Here is a 20,300-nt window from a genome sequence, read left to right as displayed (position 1 = left end):
CACAGGCAGGTGGCTAGTAATACAAGATGGTTGGCTCTTTTTCTGTGTGCCTTGGCTAGTGGTAAGCAGATCCTCAGGTCTGAGAAACTAGCAAAGCGAAGCGACACACAGGACAACTTCCCCAGGCAGTGATACAACTTCTAGGTGTTCAGCGTGAAAATACAATGCTGACTTTGATTCCAAGCCCTCAGAGAAAGGAAACCCAGGGAGAAATAGGAGGAAGTGGCATCTCTTTGTAAACATTTTATTCTTGACATGTAGCCGACTCCTGCCTGGAGAATTAAATGTCGGCCCCTCCATTCTGCCAGCTGTCTTTCAAGAGCGCCCTCCCGTGTTCTCCTGCACTGACCAGTTTAAAAGGTGTCATTTCTGCCTGAGAAATCTAAGAGCTTGCACGCAGTGCTTGGTGTGAAGGAATTGCTCTGGGAAATGAATGACCTTTGTGATAACTGCTCACATGCGAAGGAGGGAGTTTGCTGGTTTTAAAAGTCTATGGTTTGAATTCTTAGGTCTGGCAGAAAACAGAGTCCAACTCTGATGGTTTGGGAAACTTTAATGGAGAGATTATTTTCGAAGAGTGGTCAGAGTTAATGGTGATATGGGGTTCCTGTCACCCAGAAACTAACAGCAATAGGAAGACATGATCACTACTGGGCCCAAAGGAGCAAAAGAGAAGAAATAGCATTCATTCCTGGAGTCCAGTGAGGGAGCTGGAGCCGTAGAGGAGGGGCTGTCTGAGAGGTGCTATAGTCCTGGAGGGATTCGGCCACTGCCAGAAAATGCAGCCCAGACCAGGGAGGGACTAAAGCAGCAAAATCCCCTCCCCCACTTTCTTTCCTCCTTCTTTGATGTCCTTCCAGTGCCTTCTATTGGCCAACCCCACCTGGAAGCCTGCCTGCATGAACCCAGGGATGCCACCCATAGGGGTCAGCCTTTGGGGCACAGAGCATGGCTGGAATGGTGGGAAATTGGTCTGGGGTTGGAAAAAGGATCAAACCGAAAATTACTAGCACACCCTAGTAACATGTTCATAATCCCGCTTTCATCATTTTTGTCTTATCATCTTCATCTCTTGAAATCCTAAAATAAACCCTCAAGTATGTGAACTATTGATTGTGACTCAGTTCTGTCTTTTAATATGGGTAGTCTAAACAGTTAACCCTGCCCTACTCAGAGTAATTAATATTCAAAGAGAGAATCTGAACAATTCTCAGAAGACTGGGGAAATCACTGAACAATGTTCTGTTGGGGCATTTTGTTCTTGGTTAAAATTAAACTAAGATTTTTTTTTCTTAAATACGCACGTGAACTGTGCAAGTGATTTATCCTAAAATATAAAGATTGTACTTTTAATCACACATTGGGTAAAATAATTTTTTTTTGTTGTTAAAATTAAGCTGCAAAAAGAAAGTGGAATTTTTTTTTTAAGTCCTTGCTTTTTATCCCTTAAGATCTGTTTCACTAAGGTGGGATGAACTGGTAAGAAGATTCTTCCTCAGCCAATCTAGAAATACAAGAAGAGATTTTTAGCTGTTAAAGAGGGTCTGTTTCATTCCATAACTACTGAGCATTTGGCTTTGAGAGATAGAGAAATAAATAAGATATTTACTCTGCTTTCCAGGAACTTATGACCAGTGAAAAGAGGTCCACATCCATCTATAATCATCAGCAATAGGAACCTTAATAGAGGCATCAGCTGTAGAATTAAAAAGAGGGAGAAAGTATTTACTTTGTCTTTACCAAAGATTCTTTCGTATGGCTCACAAATATTTCTTCATAACTATCCCTGCCGTGTCCTACAAGTACACATGATAAAAAGATACCAGGGACCTGGGGTCAGAGTAAGCCCTTTGCTACTTGTTTCATCAAGGGCAGCCAATGTTTTGGTGCCTTCCCATTGCTTCAGTGATGGATGACACCCAGAATCCTTACCACGTTCTGCTGTGATTCTCTGATCTGGCCCCGCCTACAGCTCCAGCCTCCTTACATACTCTGGCCTCTTAGTCCCTCCTATTCGCCGTGCTTCCTCAGAATCTTTTTTGAGGTTCCCTTGCCTGGAGAGCCTGGTGCCACCCTCGCCTCCCCAAACCTCTTCTGCCTCCTGGTCCCAGTTTAAATGCCATCTCTTCACAGAAGCCTTTCCTGACCTTCCAGACAAATTCCAAGGATCTTATTATTTACTCTCAAACCCGTAGATGTTCAGGTGCCCTGCTCTTCCTCCTTCAACACCTTCCCATGTATTTGTGTAAAGGTTTGATGGCTGTCTTTCCTACCAGCAGGTAAGCACCATGAGAACAAGGTTCTTGTCTCTTTCAGTTATGTGCTCAGCCTCAGGCATGGTGCTTAAAATTGGAGCTCAATAAAGAGTTGTAGAAGGAAGGAAAAAGAACTGGCTTCAAGCCCTGACCTCTAGCACTCACCAGCTCTGTGACTTTTGGTGTTTCACCACCCGGAGTCTCAGTTTTTTATCTGTAGGATGGGGATGATGCTGACAATGGCACTTAGCATGTGGTAGGCACTGTGCCTTACTGGTCTTATCTCCTGCTTTCCTCCTCCATTAATCTGTTAATCAGAGAAGTGAACTGCCTTGCTTGAGGTCACACAGTTTGTAAATAGAAAACAGGATTTAAATCCTGGTCTGATTCCAAAGAGATTGTCTCCACACCTATGATTTTCCTGGGGGTAATTTCTGGAGCGGGGAAGGTCCTCCATACGGGGCAGTATGGATGCCCAGGTTGGGAATGTTGACATTAATGAGGAGGCCAGCTGGAGGTCTCTCAGACCAGTTTTAGGGAATCAGTGTGTGGGATTAACTCCATTTAGAGGAAGAGGTAAGTGACTTCTAAACTGAGCCCTGAAGAAGTCAGCTGGATCTAGAACAGGCCCGTAGTGTGAATGCCTTGAGGCAGTCATCAGGGCCAGAGAGTGCAGAGACTTGCATGCTGGGCTGGGGAGCTGCTGCTTCCTGTAAAATGCTGTAGGGGGACCTTAATGGGTTTTATTTATTGAAAATATTTTGGAAGCAGGAAGTCTCTCCATTTGGAGTCCCCTTCGGGGACAGAAGTGTCCACAGCCCTCCTAGTTTGTATCTCGTAGCAAGGGATGCATTTGAGCTGGCTGTAGCCCCTGGCGCAGCGGTGTTTGGAAAGGAATCAGCTGTGCGAGGTAAGGGATGGATAAGTTTACATTCAGTTGTTTGATACAATTCTGTTGTTGTTTGTTACGGTTTTTCTGTAAGAGTAGGTTGCCTTATAGAGTAGCCCAGATGGGTGGCACCCTTGCACAAGTTCCTTCAGCTCTCTGGTCTCAGTTTCTCATTTGGACATTTGGAACAATTTAAATATCTATCCTGTAGGCCTGTTGTGCAACATCCACACCGTGCCTGGCACCAAAGAAGCTTTCAGGCACTGTTAGCTGTTACTGCTGTTAATATTTCCTGTCCATTCTGGCCCATGCCTCTTGAATGAATGAGCATTGTTTATTTATCAAAGACAGGTTGACATAGGAACTGACTTTTTTTTTTTTTTAAGATCTTGATTTTTAGGGTTTATAAAGATAGTAAAATTGGCACTGAAAAAAGGGCAATGAAACACCTTAGTTGGGCAGCCCTACTGTTTCCTAGATGTGTTTATGATGAAATGTAAAACGTGAATGTGCGGGGGGTGGGGAATAGCTCAGTGGTAGAGCACATGCTTAGCATGCACGAGGTCCTGGGTTCAATCCCCAGTGCCTCCATAAAAAAGAAAAAAAAAAAAAAAAAAAAGAGAAGAAAAGAAAAAGGTGAATGTGAGCCAGTTCTTACAGAATCCGCTGTATGGGCCAGAGCTTTGCTTGCCCTGCGTTCTCCCTGAGAAGTAGGTTTGATTGTATCTGTTTTACAGATAGGAAGTTATGGTCTTTTCTAAGACATTATCAGAAGCGGACATTAAACCATGTGCTTCTCCAGACCATTTTGTGCCTTCAGCATTGTAAAAGCCTGACTTATCTTCCAACAACTTCAACAGCTCTGCTGGGAGGGAAAAATGGGAACAGAGCTCTTAATTTTTCTGAATCTTTTGGATTAGTGGGAAGCTCTAGGCATCTTGTGCTGGGAGGTGCACAGAAGAGATTCAAGAAATGTTTATTGAATATAAATCTTAATCAGATGGTGTGAAAAAAAAAGATGACTGAGAAAAGCAGTATTAGGTTCTGGCTCCAGACTATTCTGTATTTAAAAAAAAAAAGTGTGAGGTCACTAAAGATTTTATTACCATATAGCCTGTTTACACAGACTAATGGTTGGAGTCTAAGGCGAAGACTTTTCCTCTGTGTTTTGCAAGGGATTAGCTCCAGTCTGTGCAGTTCAGTTATTTACAGAAATCTGCTTCCCACTAGGTGCCCCTACTGCCCTTGTGTTGGGCTGGTTAGTTTAGTCTCAACAAAGATAAATGATATGTAACATTAAAATACACAGACCATAAATAGGAAGGTGTAGCTGGTTCCATAGGTCATCATCAGCGTATTTCATAGCTAGATCTGACTGTGTTTTCCTTTCAACTCAGGTAATTAAGAGCTGACCTAAAGAAAGTATCATTTAATGATGGGGCGGGGACAGGAGGAGACTTTCTTGCATAGAACAGCAAGCATGTCACATTTAAATCTGGATTTTCTCACCCTCCCCCTAACAACAGAAAAAAATATTCATTCTTTTTCTTTTCTTTTCTTTCTTTTCTTTCTCAGTTTCTTTCTTTTTGGGGAGTGGGGGAGATGAACTTCATTATAATAAGGCACTTATTGGCCAATTAGATGGTAGTTTGAATATTAAGCATCTTTCTCATGATTTATCAGGTTATGCAGCAAAATGAAGGTACTTAACAAGATAATTGTGTTGGTTTACTATAGAAGCAGTTCATGTAGAAATTTTAAAGTATCAAACATTACAAGACTTTGATAAGCCCCAGTCCCCAGATCTTGGTTTCTAGTACCATTTCCTTTTAATAAAAGGAACCAGACATGACTTAATTCTATGACTGGGGCAGGGAATAAACAAGATGAGCCTGAAACATCTTGTAGTGGACAAACCTGGCAGACACGACCTCAGCCAGAAGATCAAGTTAACGTGAACAGTGAGAAACGTACACTTGATGTGATGTGACGAGGATGGCACTTGAGCTCTGTGTCTTCCTCCCCCAATCCAGTAATCCCATCATGATGAGAGAAAGGCACTGGGCAAACAATTCAAGACTCTGCAGAACACCTCACCAGTCTTCCTCAAACTTGTCGAGGTTATCAAGCAACCAGAGTCTGAGAAACTCACGGTCTGGAGGAGGAGGAAGAAGACTTGTAACTAACGTAATGTGATATGGATGGGTCCTGGAGCCGAAAGAGGGCGTTAGGCAGAAACTAAGGAAATCTGAGTGAAGTATGGACTTCAGTTAATAATAGTGTGTCACAGTTGGTTCATTAGTTGTGACACATGTGGCATACTAACGTAAGAGGTGAGCAGTTGGGGAAATGAGGTGTTGGGTATATATAGGGACTCTGTATAATCTTTATAATTCTTCTGTAAACTTAAAATCATTCTAAAATTAAAAGTTTATAAAAAAAAAAAAAAGAGGCTGTGGCAAGGATGAATCTATAGTTCGAGTTTAATTTTCATCACACTGGGAGCCTGAAGTCAGTAAACCAGCCCATGATGTTCTAGGTTGATGATGGTATAAAGTGGGGCAACTTCTTTGCTGTTGTCTTGTAAAGCCATGAAGGTTTGTTTGCAGAATCAGAGAATGCAGGACTTCTAAATGTCCTCCTGTGGAATTTCCTACTGGCATGACTTTTTTTCCCCTTTGCTTCTGCCCAGTAGCAGTCCCTTGAGTGGCATTTGCTGTCCTAGTTAATCAGAGGGTAGGAGAAATGAAAAACTCTCCTCTTCCCCCTCCTACGAAGTTTCAATGGGCACTGGTAATGTAGGTCAAATTGCATCACTGTAGAAAGGAGCGAACAGGAAGGTATTTATGAAATGCTGCCAACCTCTCTTTAGATTCCGAGTCATGATGAACTAGTGTTGAGCCAGCATAGGTGTGAGATACAGGGAATCAGGGAGTCATGTTTTTGTTGTAGTCCCAGAATGTTACATTTTAATCAGTGATAAAAAGATCTCTGTCTAAAGCCCTAGTGAAAAGAACTTACAGTAGCTTTGTGTAATTTGCATCTTCCTGCTTCTGGAATTCTATTTGTCTCTTATTTATTATTGGCATATTGCAGCAATTTATATTAATTTAGCCAGAGAGATGTTTGAATTGTAGAAACTATTGCCATGTGTACTTAAAAAATAAATCTCATATTTGGTGATCACATAAATCTAATAATGTATTTTGCAAATTACAAGTAATCATATGCTCAGTAGGCTCTTGATTAGCATACAGAAATCACAAAATAGTTTAAGTTATACTTAGAAAGTATACTGTTTCATGGCTCTCCATTTTTTAAATGGCAGAATCCTACAGATTTTAAAATAAATCTTTAAATACATGTTCTTATTTTTCACATCTTGTGTACTAACTACTTGCCCTTTTTAAGACATCCAGATATTGGCTGCCAGAGTGGTCCGTGTTACTGACATTGTCCTAAACAGTAAGCGTCCTGACAGCAAAACCGATTCTAAAACCTGTCCCATTTTCACTCTCTCCTTGCCTCTATTAAGATAACCAGTAGTTCATTTGTAAACAAAATGGAAAGTCAGATGATACAGTATATTTGCATAGGCTTGGGTATTATTAGATCTTACAGGTTGAACAAATTATTCTGTGAGATATATTTATAATCCAACATTTAGCTATTACCTTAACTTTTTATTTTGAAATAAAGAGACCAGAAATTATGAAGATAGTGCAAAGAAGTCCTGGTTACCCTTGACCCTGTTTCTCCTGTTGACTAAATTTTACCTAACGTACGTAGTATAATATCAAAGGCAGGAAATTGATATTGATACATAAAGTGTGTATAATTCTGTGTTATTTCATCTCATGTGTAGATTCATAACCACTACAGTAATCAAGGTACAGAACTATTCCATCACTACGAAAAATCTTTTCTTGTGCTATCTCATTCCTGTCACCCTCACAGTCCCCGACTCCTGGCAACCACTAATTTGTTCTCTAACTCTATAATTTTGTCATTTTGGGTATGTTATGTAAATATAATTTTTTGAGACTGGGTTTTTTCACTCTGTATTTTTAAAAGAATTTTATTTTAAAAAGAATATGCTAAACATTTTTAAGGAATATTTATTTTTTTTTAAAGTTGTTATCCAGAGTTTGACTCACTAACTTTCAGACCTGTATTTTACTAGCTTGGGTGTTCTATACTCTTCGTTGCTATATTTGAACAGCAGCTAAAGTCGTATGTGCCAATGTAATAGCTGATTATAGCATTAACCTTATTGCCTACTGTTAAGGGTGATACTGTGAAGTTAAAGGGAAAATTACCCTGGAAAAACCCGTCTTATCAACAAAGTAAATATTACAATTGATTACTGAGCAAGACTAAGAAATCCAAATATATACTTTATTGTACCAAATAAAGTAACTGACCCACATTCGTGTTCCATTTCATCTCAAGAGAACTCGTTAAAGAACAGAGACTTTTTGGAACACCATATTTAAGTGAGCAGTTGAAATATTTACATTAATTAGCCAGTATAAAGATCGTGTCAGAGAATTGCTGTATGTGGTTAATGTCAAGTGTCACCGTAAGAAAGCCAGCGTCTGCATCATGTTAATAAGATTCTTTGACTGTCATGACTCAGAAAAGGGGTCTTGTGGGTAAATGAATGTTGGAAACAAACAGCCTCAGAAGGAACAAATCTTCCTCAGACGCCAGTGTGTTGTTTTCTAACAAAATATAAAAAAATATCCTAGGAGCTGTAGGAGGGCACCTTCGTATTTGGCTACAAACAGTGATACCACGGCACTAGGGAATCCCGTGTGGCCAGACCATCGGAACTGAGCAGGTAGAAGGTGGCTCCCTAGGCGCTTGCTAAGCTGGCTGTAGGTGAGGGTGAGGCAGTGAGCCCTGCTCCTGGGCTTGCCCAGAGCTCTGCACAGGTTGTTGTAAATGGCACATCCTTGTAACTGGCATTCGATTCCATTAGATTCTCGCACCTAACATTTTAGACAGTCTTCCTTCCTGATAGGAAAATATCCTTTACAATTAAAATCAATCTCTTTTTACCAACTTAAACTTTTCTTTTTTCTTTTCCCGTCAAGCAGCATATGATCCTACTTGAAGTAGCTATTGGAATGGAGGAGAAGGGAAACAAACATTTATCAATCGTTGAACGTATGCCAGCCGCTGTACTGTTTATGTACATTCGCACGTGTAATTACAGTACTGAAAAACTGCAATTTTTCCTATGAGGAAAATAAGTTATAAGTATAAGAAACACCAACTAACTACAGGAGTGAAAACTGCTTAACTATCAATGCAATGTGTACAGTAAGGCAGTCCATAATTAATTACTAAATAAATCTTTTGGATTGTAAATGCTGTAAATGTTCAGAGGAGGAAATGGTTGTTGATCTCTGACCCTTGATTTTGTCTCCTGTAATATGCAGAGAATACCTCCCTCATAGTAAGAAACGAATAAAATAGATGTGTATTGCCTGTTACTTAGCACACTTTCAATAAATTATAGCTGTGCCGTTGATAATGAAAATTATGGTGATGTACTTAAAACAATAATACTGTATTAGCTGTATCAGTGTAGGGTGACTGCTGTCACTATGCAAAGCCTCAGTAGCTTGATACAATGCACGTTTAGTTCTCACTCAAGTCACAGCTCAGTGTGGCTTGGCAAGGAGGCTCTTGCTTCACTCAGTCATTCAAGCGTGAAATTTTGTGGCTTTGCCCACCTGTAGGTGCTCAGCACCCTCCCCGTTTGACCAGTAGAGGGTATGAGAGACAAGGAGGCCAAGCCTAGAAGAGGCACCCAACATTTTGGTTCACATGTTAGGACTCGGTCATATAGCTACATCTTACTACCGTGAATATTAGGGAATTTAGTCTGACTGTGTGCTCAGGAAGATGAGAATGTGGATACAGGTGAGCTTTGGCAATCTAGCACAAATATCATTTAGAAGGGCTTAACAAATGAGGAGGAATTGTCCCTGGACCTTTTAGAGAGTGAGGTTTGCAGTAGGTTACTCAGCCTGCCTTTAGGTGGCATTATTTCAAGAGAGAGGATGGAAGAATTTAAAAAGCCTGCAAGCATTATGAATGAAAATTATACGTTTATCTCACTAGCCACTGCCTTCACTACAAGCTATTTGGTAGTGACCTTAGACAAGCCATTTAAGTACTGTCGGCTTCCATTTCCTCACTTGTACGTGTCCTTCACAGGGCTCTGGTGAAGGTCACACAAGTGCTGTGTGTGTCAAGTACTTAGCACAGGGCCTGGCCCAGAACCAACACTCAGCACAGGTTATTATTATTGATAATGTTAATGTGTATGGCCCCAGAGCCAAATACTTGCTAGCCATTCATTTGTCATCTTTCCTAAAGGACCACTTAGAGTAGCAAAGAATGACTTGACTGAGTCTATTTATATGAGTTTTAGAATTCTGTAACCCCAGTTCAGTAACAGGAGATTAGTGTTCCCTTGGCAGAATATTGGGGGGGAAACCCCTCTCTGTTCCCCTAGGCTCACATTCCCCTGTTCAATGCTACAGACTTTTTATTCCCCTATGAAGAGGGCAGCGGGAGTACTGGGCTTTAATTTACCTCTCCTCCCTCCTTCGTGGACCTTCCTGAGTGTTGAGGTCTGTCAGTTGTCTGGGAAGAGTGAGGGTAAATGTCAGAACAGCTTTTTGCTCAGGCCTAAGTTCTTGGCAAGGCAAGAACATCCCGCCCCGGGCCCCTGTTAACTTGAGTGGATGGGGAGCTGTCAGAGCCTGGGGTTCCATTTAATTCAATTCTGTTCAGTAGGCATTTATTACCAGCCCTGGGGATGCAAGGATGAAATGTCGCAGACTCTGCTTCTAAGAAACCCACTTCGAGAGGTGAGTTTCTTGGCGTGTAGGAAGAAGGGAGTTCAAGGTGGTGGAAAGAGGAGGAGTGGAGGATTAGGGGTAGGGATTGTTTTGCTGAGTGGCAGTGGAAGGAATGGTCTTTTAGCTCAGCTCTAAAGTGCACCTGGCCCAGGTCTGCCCCTTGGCCTCAGCTCACACGCCTCAGTTTTCTCTCTGTTAAAGGGGTGTACTGAAAGTTCCGACGTCAGAGCCCTGGTAGGATTAAGTGAGATGATGCACGTAAAGGGTTTACTATGTGTTGTAAAACTGGGCACACAGTGAGTGCTTAGTACCTGCCAGCTCCTCCTGTTGTTGCTGTTTCTGTGTGCTTCTGTAAACCGATCTGTAAAGCAACTGCACAGACAAATTAGAGAACTGCTGGGAATTCTGTTACACTTTTGGTTCTGTCTTAGGCTCCTGGTGAAACCGTGTACTGTACTCACAGGTGATGGGAAAATGGGCTGCTGACCCCTCGGCTAAAAGGATAGGGAGCTCAGTTAACCTCAGTGAAGTCAGGGAGAGTTGGGGCTTGAGATGGGAGAGCCATGCTACCTGAAATGGCAACGCGAGTGAAGGGTGGCTATATTGAACCCTTTGGAGAAAAGAGAGGGGCTGAATGTGTGCGGATATGTACAGGCTGTCAGGAAATGTAGGCTCCTTTAAAAATGTGAAGACTCCACGTGAGGCGTCTCACAGAGGATGAGGAGAGCCCAAGACCGACTGCCGGCTCTAAAGTGTATCCCTGAAAGCTGGGCCAGACGTGCTGGAGTCCTTCCCAGTGAGTGGTTTCAGCTCCCTCTTTACCAGTTATGTTGTCAAACTCTTGTTTTGTGTTCCGTGGCATGACCCTTAGAGTAGTCCTCAGTAGGTTCAAAACTTGGCAGTGTCAGTGGGGATTGGTTTCAGGGCCGTACTGTGGATGCTCCAATCCCATAGCTGGCCCTCTGTATCCATCAGTTCCGCATCCACAGCCTCAGCCAAGTGCGGGTTGTAAACATGGTGCTTGATCAACAGTTGGTTGAATCCACGGATGAGGAACCTGTATTGTATAGAGTTTCATTCTTAAATGTGTTTTGCCAGGGAGAAAACCCGTCAGGGTGAAGGCAAAGTGGAACGTGGATAGGAGGAGGGTAAGTAAACTAGGGACCACGCCAAATCGGATTTTTGGAATATGCACCTACAGTTGACAATGTAACCTGCTTTAAATAGACTGGTTTATGTTTCTTCACTTGGGAAAAGAGACTTAGGAAAACAGCACAGGCTCAGGATGACAAGCGTATCTGCCTACAGGAGACAGACCTTGAAGGAGGGTGAGTGATGCGGCCAAGGTGCGCGCTTTGGAAAGTGCATGCTCAGTGAGGAGAGGCTGCCCAGGGCACAGCATCCACCCCATCATCCCTGTGCCGGAGAGCTGGCCTCCTGCCGAAGGTCTGGACCTTCCAAGAGAAAATGGGAGGATGGAATCTTAAGTGACCCTCCCCACCTTTTAAATATTAGCAACAAATTCCTCTTTTCCCCCCATAAGATCACCAAGCAGACTAAAAAGTGAACCATTTTCGGCCCATGTCTTTGTTTTTGCAGTGAGAGAGAGTGGAGAGGAAAATGTGTAACCTGGGGTGAGGCGGCTCCACTGCAGACACTCCTGGTTCTCGTGCTTGGGAAGCGCAGTGCCTGCCGCGGAGCACGTGCTCTGCACGTTTTCACTGACTCAGTGAGCCGGCTGGGGTAAGCCTCTCGGTTTTCAGTCCCTTCAGGTATTGAGTGGGGAGATAGCAATTGGCCTTCCCTCAGCTCCAACTTAGAAGCTGGAGTCAACTTAAAACCTGCGTTGGCCTCCTTGGAGGGCCCACCTTGCCAGCCCTTTGTATTCCCTTTCACACCCTCCGCAAGCCCCTGGTGTGCATTCTCACACTGAAGCTCCATGGTTGGCCTAGAATTAAAGAAGGTTTAAGAAATAAAAAGAAAGTGTATACTGTTGTGCTTAAAAACAGGACCAACTCGGTTTAACCTGTGTTTTCTTTCCTCTGTCATGGTTAGTGCATTTTTGCTTAATTTTGGCAGACTCAGGTATATAACAAGAAGTGATCGAGATTATGCCTTAAATTGCAACAAGGCTCTCAGAGTCTTAAAAGGACATAGAAATGTTACTCCTAGAAAATAAGTCATTTTCTATGTAAAAGGTGATGTAGCGCTGCCCGTGTGACAGTTTGGGCTTTTCTGTTTAAAGTTAATGAGTGGATTTTTCTGAACCCTTGGGCATACCACGGGATCTTCTTTTATATCAAATTCTGCTGATTTTATATCTGTCTGCCCTTTAATTTTTTTAATACAAAAGTTTTACTGCCTTGAGCAAGATTATTTTGTTGCAGTTATCAGAAATCAATTGCAAAAAATTTAAGCTCAGATGAGGAGGGCCATTTAGCATACAGGTCCAGGGGATGCTTAAAACCCCAGGGAAGGATATCGTTGGGTCCTCCAGGGGAATATGCATGGGACAGGAAAGCCCTAGAACCATCCGGGCAGAAACCATTTCCCTTTCTGTCTTCTGGGGCTGTGTGGCCTCCTGGGTCTGAGTGACTGAGCAGCATGTTCATTTGTCAGTCTTTGCTGACTTGCGTTTTCCTAGAGACTGAGAGAGCACATGGGGGAACTTGCAGCTTAGACCAGAGTCGGCTCTCTTCTGCCCAGTTTCTAGTTCTCAGGAGAATAAGTTGAATATCTCAGTTGGGATCATGTGTCCAACTTTGGCCAAAACAGGAGAGGAGTATGGAGTCCCACAGTACAAACATGACTTGGCGTTGTGTTATATGGTGCTTACAGAAAGGGTCGCCATGGGCTAGAGGCAGCTACTCTAGAAGAAAGGCATCTTCTGCACCCTCGCTGCCCCCCCCCCAAAAGGGATTAAATAGATTAAACTTATGCCTCACAAGACTTTGGGGAACATTCAAATTATGTCTTTCCTTTCTTCTTGTTTCTTTCTCCTCTCCCACCTCTAATGGGCTGTCATGTAAAAAACTTTTTAAAAATTGTATTTATTGAATGTTTGTTACATAAGCATTCAGTGAAGAGAAATGGGTGGTGAATGAGTAAAAGCTATCAAGTTTTATGTTTCTATTCTTAGAAAATGTTCTCCAGTCTTCCTTCTAAATTATTTCTCTTTTCTCTTTGCAAAACAAAATTAAGTTGCTGTTTGGGCAGTTTGGTGTACTAGAAAAGGAACTAAATAGCACCAGAGGCCTCCATTCTGGTTCCAGTTTCAAACCATTTATTTGCTGGGTGATCTTGAGCAAATTATGATCTCTCTGAGTTTGCTTCCTCGCTAGTAAAATGGGGATCATGATGACAGCTCTTTTGAGCACAGTGTTATTGTGAAAATAAAACAAAAGAATATATACAAAAACATGGTAGTCTTTTTCTACTAAAGAAGGATTTCTGACCCACATTCTGAGTAGAAATGTTACTATTTTTAAATGCTTATTTTTAGTAACTGCCATACCATTTTTCTTTAAGAATAGAATTGCCCTTAAATTTTTTTTTTTTTTTTTTACAGTATTCAGGCTAGTAAATGGTGATTTCTTTTAAAGGCTAATACTGTCTTGGGGGAGATTTCATAGCACTCAATATCTGATGACTTTCTTGGATACTTTGGAGATATGGCTGGGGTGTCCTGATGGAAAACTGGAAACTAGCCTGACCTCGAGAAGTCAGATCAGGCACACTTGATGCTGGTGGTGTTCTGCCTGCACCCCCAGCCTGCCTTGAAGGAATCGCCGTCAGAGAGGAGGTTAGCTCTAACATAACGTCTTTATTGGCTGCTGCTTTCCTGGGAATTTGTAGCTTCCTTTGAGTGATTTTTTGCATAGCTGTAAAATGTTCACAATGCAAAGAAATGAGTTTTGGCTCAGGACAGACCTGTTAAACAAGATAGTGGCTTCTATAGGAAATGAGGCAGAAAAGGAACACCAAAATGGAAGTCACAGAAAATTTTTAAAAGATAGAAGACTGGGAAGTAATTAGAAATCTTGAGAAAGAGAAACAGCTGGCTTATGAAGATTGTAGGAATGATTACTTCACTGAATAATTACATTGCTGAATAACATTTTGTGCGTGAATAAAACTGTTTAAAAAAGGCAGAGGGGAAGGATACAATCCAGGAATAACTTAAAAGCCAATAAAGGTAATTATGAATAAATGTTCAGACATGGCATAGAATTTCAGCCACTGACTTTGGGAGATGCTTTACTAGCACCTCAAACCATAGAAATACTTGGCTTACCATCTTAGAGTGTATGATGATAAATAAATGTTGAGCAAAGCAATATTCCTGCCACCCAACCTTGGTGGATAGCCAGTGAGGATTATAGAAGAAGAAGTGTGTTACTAGTGAATTTTTCGTATGAAATCAGGCTGCCTTGTGCTTTTTTATACTTTGATAGCATCTGTTCCATAGCTGTGTCATTGCCCATAGTTGCTGTTCTTTCTTTCCTGCTGCATGTCAAACTTGAAAACCAGCTTAATTTCTAACTCGGGTTTGTTAATCTCCAACCCCTTGATTCCATAACTCAGTGCTCCTCCCCAAATTAATCTGAAGAGTATCCACACTCGGCTTGAAATATACATGTATGCATACGCACAAAAATGTGTAGATAAGGGAGTGCGTAATTTCTTCGTGCTTTTTAGGAAGACGGTTTAATTGAGCTTTTGTTTCCTGTTTGTAACATTATGAATTGCTTTTATAAACTACTGAATGATAAAGGACAGAGTGAGCTCTCCAAATAATACTCTCACACGGTGTTGTGTGTGTGTTTAAATCTGTGATTCTGACATGTTTCATGGGAGCAGGCTTTCTGAATAATCATTTTAAAAATTAAGTGAAAACTCATTAGTGGCAAATTACACACAATGATTTTAAGCCCCAGGAGGCTGACTCTGTGTACATATTGAATAGTCATTTGTTCTTACTATATTGTATAAATATAGCCAAGTAAGTTCATTGTTTAAAAAAAAGACACAATTTCATTTGTTGTAAAATTGGTAAAGTGCCACGAATTTTAACACTTTTGACATTTCAAAGCACGTATAATAATTTTGGGACATCTGGAAACTAATGAGATTGTAGATTTCTGATTAGTTTTATCCATTGTTTCATTCCTTTGCCCCTTTTCTTTCTTTATAGGTCTGAACAGAATTAAGAAGAAGAGCTTCCACAACCATAGCAGATGAAGATCCATTGGTAAATCCATCGGGATTTTTGGCCTGCCCTCCAAAGAAAAGGTAACTGGCTGTTTCAGCACAGCACAGCTGAATAAATGCTGTAATACTTCTGATTACAGTGGAGTTTAAGCATTACCGAAGGATGGTAACTTTTAAAATTTAAGGTATCTAAGTAAGAGCTCCAGTTTTAATCATAACCCTGAATATTATCTTATTAATATGAAATGACAGTGAATTTCAGAGTACAGCTTTATTAGATGTTTGTCAAAATAAAATCTGCTAAATAGCCCTCCCTTCCCCAAATTCTTTAAAATTATAGAAATACTTTGGAGATAGCAACCCCCCCCAATCCATATCCACGTCTTCCTGCAAAATAATCTAAAGATGTGCTCTTGTGTTTTGTCCTGTTCCACTTCCCAAGCTCCTGTTTTCTTCTATGAGTAATGTGGATCCAGCTGCTCAGGGGTGATCCCAAGGAAATTGTAAAACAGTCAGGAGTGCTTCAGGGGCACTTTCTGGGCCCGGTGCCTTTGCCCAGCCTGCTGGGGAGCTCTGTGTTCAGGAGCAGTCCCAGATCATTACAAAAATAGCAGCCACCATTAATTTAGTTTCTTAGACGTGTTCACCGTTGTCATTTACTGTTTGAGGGGGAGGGTGGTAAGTTTCACATAATGTAAAAAAGAAGAAAAATTCCTAGAGGAATTTTTATTAAAAAAAAAAAAATTCATCCTCCCATCTACTCCTAAAAGGAATGGCGAGCCCAGTGGGTGGGTTGGGGGGCTTCCAAGTTAAGATGCATTTTGAAATGAGTCATTGAAGGATAAAGCTGAACGAAATCCAAACAGGAAAGACCAAAGGAGTTTCGGCCTCTGAAACTGATCAACTTACATACTTAGGCAACAAATGCAATGCCTCAGTCAGGTTTTAGGCATCTGTAGCAAAGATGGAAACATTTTGGACAACATGCACATCCATCTGCAAAGATAAAATTTTGACTGTGACCAAACAGAAATAGAAGCTTCTGGAAAGATGTAGCAGTTTTGTTAAGGTGTTTAAAAGAACACCGGACTGGGCAGCTCTGAAGACTCTATCTTCAAAATAGGCCCTTAAAATTTTCGGGCCCGAAGCTAAAAGGCCAGCGATGCCAGAGGTATCCTTCGGTGATCATCAGAGTCATCACAGAGGACAGCATTCACTGTGGAATGTCTGGAAAGTGCCAGAGAGGAGAGAGGCAGGGTTTTCTCAGACGGTGGTCAGCAACTGGCAGTGGTGGGATATGGGAGTGGTGAAGTAGAGACGAAACATACTTGACAGAATTGCTAAAGGAGCTCTTTAGTCCAGAACTGTTTACTGAGCTACTATGTGCAGAGGGATGGTCCTTGAGGAGAAAAAGAGAAGAACAGGAGCTGGTTTTCACAGATTACACTTATGACTTGTCCTTTTTGAAATACTATTCTGATGAAAAGACAGATATGATACCAGGAAGTCAGTGACAAGGGGCAGGTAAAGAAGTGTCACAAACTCAAGTTTGCTGGGATCAGGCAGGTGGAGGAATGAAATATACCAGGGGGGACTGTAAGACAGTGTGAAATTCATGACCAATCTCAAAGGGCTTACCTTTTCAGTGCCAGCTGATCGTAGCCTCAGAATCTTTTCAACAAACTTTAATGAAGTTCCTCCTTACATGCTGTGTTCTTCTGGCCACTGGGGATTAATTAGTAAATCAAAGTGACAAAAGTCCCTGCCATTGTGGCACTTACCTTTCCAATGAAAAGAAGCAGATAACAGACAGCAAGTGTAGTAAGTAAATACATTGATTTATTTTTAATAAAACCACTGTGGCCACTGTTTATGTGAGATAGGACATAGGGGGCAAGGGTAAAAGCAGTGAGAGCAGTTAAACTGCGGTTATTGAAACAACCCAGATCTTTCAAAAGTCTAATAAGGGAACTGAAATCTTAAGTTTAGTGACTTTTCTTGATTTTTTTCAATGTTAGCAATGTAAGAAAACAGAACAATTTGAGTCAACGTAAGTGAGTATGTGGGATTCTGCCATGTGGTGACAGTTTACTACTTTGAGCATAGAGGTGAGAAAGGACGTCAGAGAGAGTTGAGGACTTTGGGCCCTGCTAAGTCAGAAAAGGTAAGAGTTGATTTGAAATTCACATGAAAGCTTGACTTTGATTATGAGGACATGAAGCTAAAGGAAGAGAAAAGATAATGGCATGTAACTATTCACAGGAGCAAAAAGGGGGGAAACAACCCAAATGCCCATCAGCTGATGAATGGCTAAACAAAGTGTGGTATATCTACATGGTAAAATTTTTATTCATCTGTAAAGAAGAATTAATTACATATACGTGGTCCAGCATGGGTGAACCTTGAAAACCTTATGCCAACAGAAAGAAGCCAGACACAAAAGTCATATATTGTATGGTTTCAACATTGTGAAATATCCAAAATGGGCAAATCTACTGAGAAGGAAAACAGATGTGGTTTCTAGGGGCTGGTGGAGGGATGGGAGATGAGGAGTGACTGCTTAATGGGTACAGGGTTTCCTTTTGGGATGATGAAATGTTCTGGAACGAAATAGTGATGATGGTTGCACCACATTGTGAATGTACTGAATGTCACTAAGTTGTACACTTCAAAATGGTTAAAAAGGTGAATTTTATGTTCTGTGAATTTTACCTCAATTGAAAGAAAGAAAAAAAAAAGAAGGGCATGTGGAAAAGCATTTGAAGGATGTGTATTTTATATCTTGTTTAGGTGGAATGGAGTCTTAGTAAGGGGGAGTGATGGGTGGTAAAAGTAGAAGAAGGATGGAAGAGAGGTTGGTGCTGTAGGGGCCCCCGCCTCTGGGCTTCACAGCAAAGCAAATGGCCCCTGGTTTTTAAGTCTATGATACTGCAACTTACCTAGTAGACTTTTATGAAGATCTCACAAAAGTCTCAAACAAAATTAATTTAGATTTCTTCATCTTAAAAAAATAATCCTTATTATAGTTCCTGACTGTAAAAGTTTATTGTTAAAAAAATTAGGTCACTGTGTGAGGTGATTGTGGTAATCATTTTGAGACATATCTCTATCTATATATTTATTTCAAGTATCTCAAATCATCACATTGTACATCTTAAAAATTTGTACAGTGTTATATGTCAATAATATTTCAGTAAAGGTGGAAAAAATTGAAATACTATATAACCATGTGTGTTAAGAAAAAGCCCCTTTAATTACATTATTTCCCTCCTAGTAGCCAGAAGTCCAGAATTTATCTAGACCGTTTTCTATGCGTAGACTTATCATCTTCATCATTATTACATTTTCACAAAAATAGGCACATAATATGCATAGTTTTTGGCATGCTGCTTTTTAAAAATTCATATCTTGGCAATCTTCTTTTTCCTTTTGGGTTGCTACATTATGTGCTGTACTTTAATTTGTAAAAAAACACAATAAAATAAAAAGCAAATGCTGTTTACCTCTATTACAAAGAAAAGGAGGTATCAAAATGTGAAATTAGCAAGCACTTAATGAGCACTTAGTATATGCCAGGCACTGGCATATTAATTCACCAACTCCTTGTAACAACCTAATGAGATAGACACTGTTATGATCCTTCTTTTGCAGAGAAGCTAACTGAGACAGAGACAAAGGTGTCCTGCTATGGTCCATAGTTAGTGGCAGGGATGGGCTCCAGGACCAGCTTCAGCTCCAGCTGATGGTTGTTCTGAGGGACCTTGTGTCCAATGGTGTGAGATCATAGAGATTTTTTAAGAGCAGTCAATCTGGAATTTTGCATGAAATTTTCCAGGTTTTATGGTTGGCTTTAAAAAAATTAACAGCTTAAAAAAGATAAAATTAAAATACCACAAATTTACCACTTTTGTCATATTTTGACAGTGTTGTGCAGCCAACACCTCTGTTTAGGTCTAAAACATGCTCATCACCCCCAAAGGAGACTGTTTCCATTAAGCAGTTACTTCCCATCCTCCCGTCTCAGCAGACACTGGAAGCCATTCGTCTGCTTTCTGTTTCTATGGATCTGCCTGTTTTGGATATTTCACATGACTAAAATCATATCAAAGTGGCCTTTTGTGTCTGGCTTCTTTTCCTTTGTTTTTGAGGTTTTCCATGTTGTAGCATGGATCAGTACTTCATTCCTTTTAATGGCTGAATAATGCTCCGTTGTGTGGATAAACCACATTTTATTTAGCTACTTTTCAGTTGTTGGACACATGGATTGCTTTTACCTTTTGGCTCTTGTGAATAATGCCACGACGAACAGTGATGAAAGTCCCTGCTTTCAGTTCTTTGAGTGTATACCCAGAAGTGGAATTGCTGGATCATATTGCAATTGTTCGTTTAACTTTTTGAAAGACTGTCAAACTGTTTTCCACAGGGGCTGTACCATTTTACAGTCTCACTAGCAATAAGGATTCCAGTTCCTCTACATCCTTACCAGCAGTTGTCATTTTCTGTCTTTGTTTGTTTATTTTTCTTTACTTCTTAGCCACCCTAGGGGTTATGTAGTGGTATCCCATTGTGGTTTTTGATGTGTATTTCTCTAATGACAAATGATGTTGAGCATCTTTTCATTTGCTTGTTGGTCATTTGCAGTATCTTCTTGGAGAAATGTCTATTGAGATCCTTTGCCTATTGTGAAAAGTGGATCTTTTTTTTTTTGAGTTATGAGAGTTCTTTACACATTCTAGATACAAGTCTTTTATCAGATATGTGGTTAGCCAAAATTTTCTCCATTCTGTGGGTTCTTGTCATTTTCTTCAAGGTGTTCTTTGAATAATTTTGATGTGGTCCACTTGACCTATTGGCTCTGTGTTTAAGAAATATTTGGTAAGCTGGAGCTCTGCCTCCTAACAGCCACTTGTGATTGCTGCCACGCCTCCACCGCCCCCAGAAGCCATTTGGGAAAATCCTAATGCTTTGTGAAAATTCTTGTTTTCTGAAGTGGAGGCAAGAAGCTCCGAAAAGCAGCAAAGTTAGATTTCTCACCAGTGGCCGTTCTGCTTCAGTTCACTTTTT

The sequence above is a fragment of the Camelus ferus genome, chromosome 17 (genome assembly GCF_009834535.1).
Source record: "Camelus ferus isolate YT-003-E chromosome 17, BCGSAC_Cfer_1.0, whole genome shotgun sequence".
NCBI classification, from domain to species: domain Eukaryota; kingdom Metazoa; phylum Chordata; class Mammalia; order Artiodactyla; family Camelidae; genus Camelus; species Camelus ferus.
Note: the sequence above shows the minus strand (reverse complement) of the source record.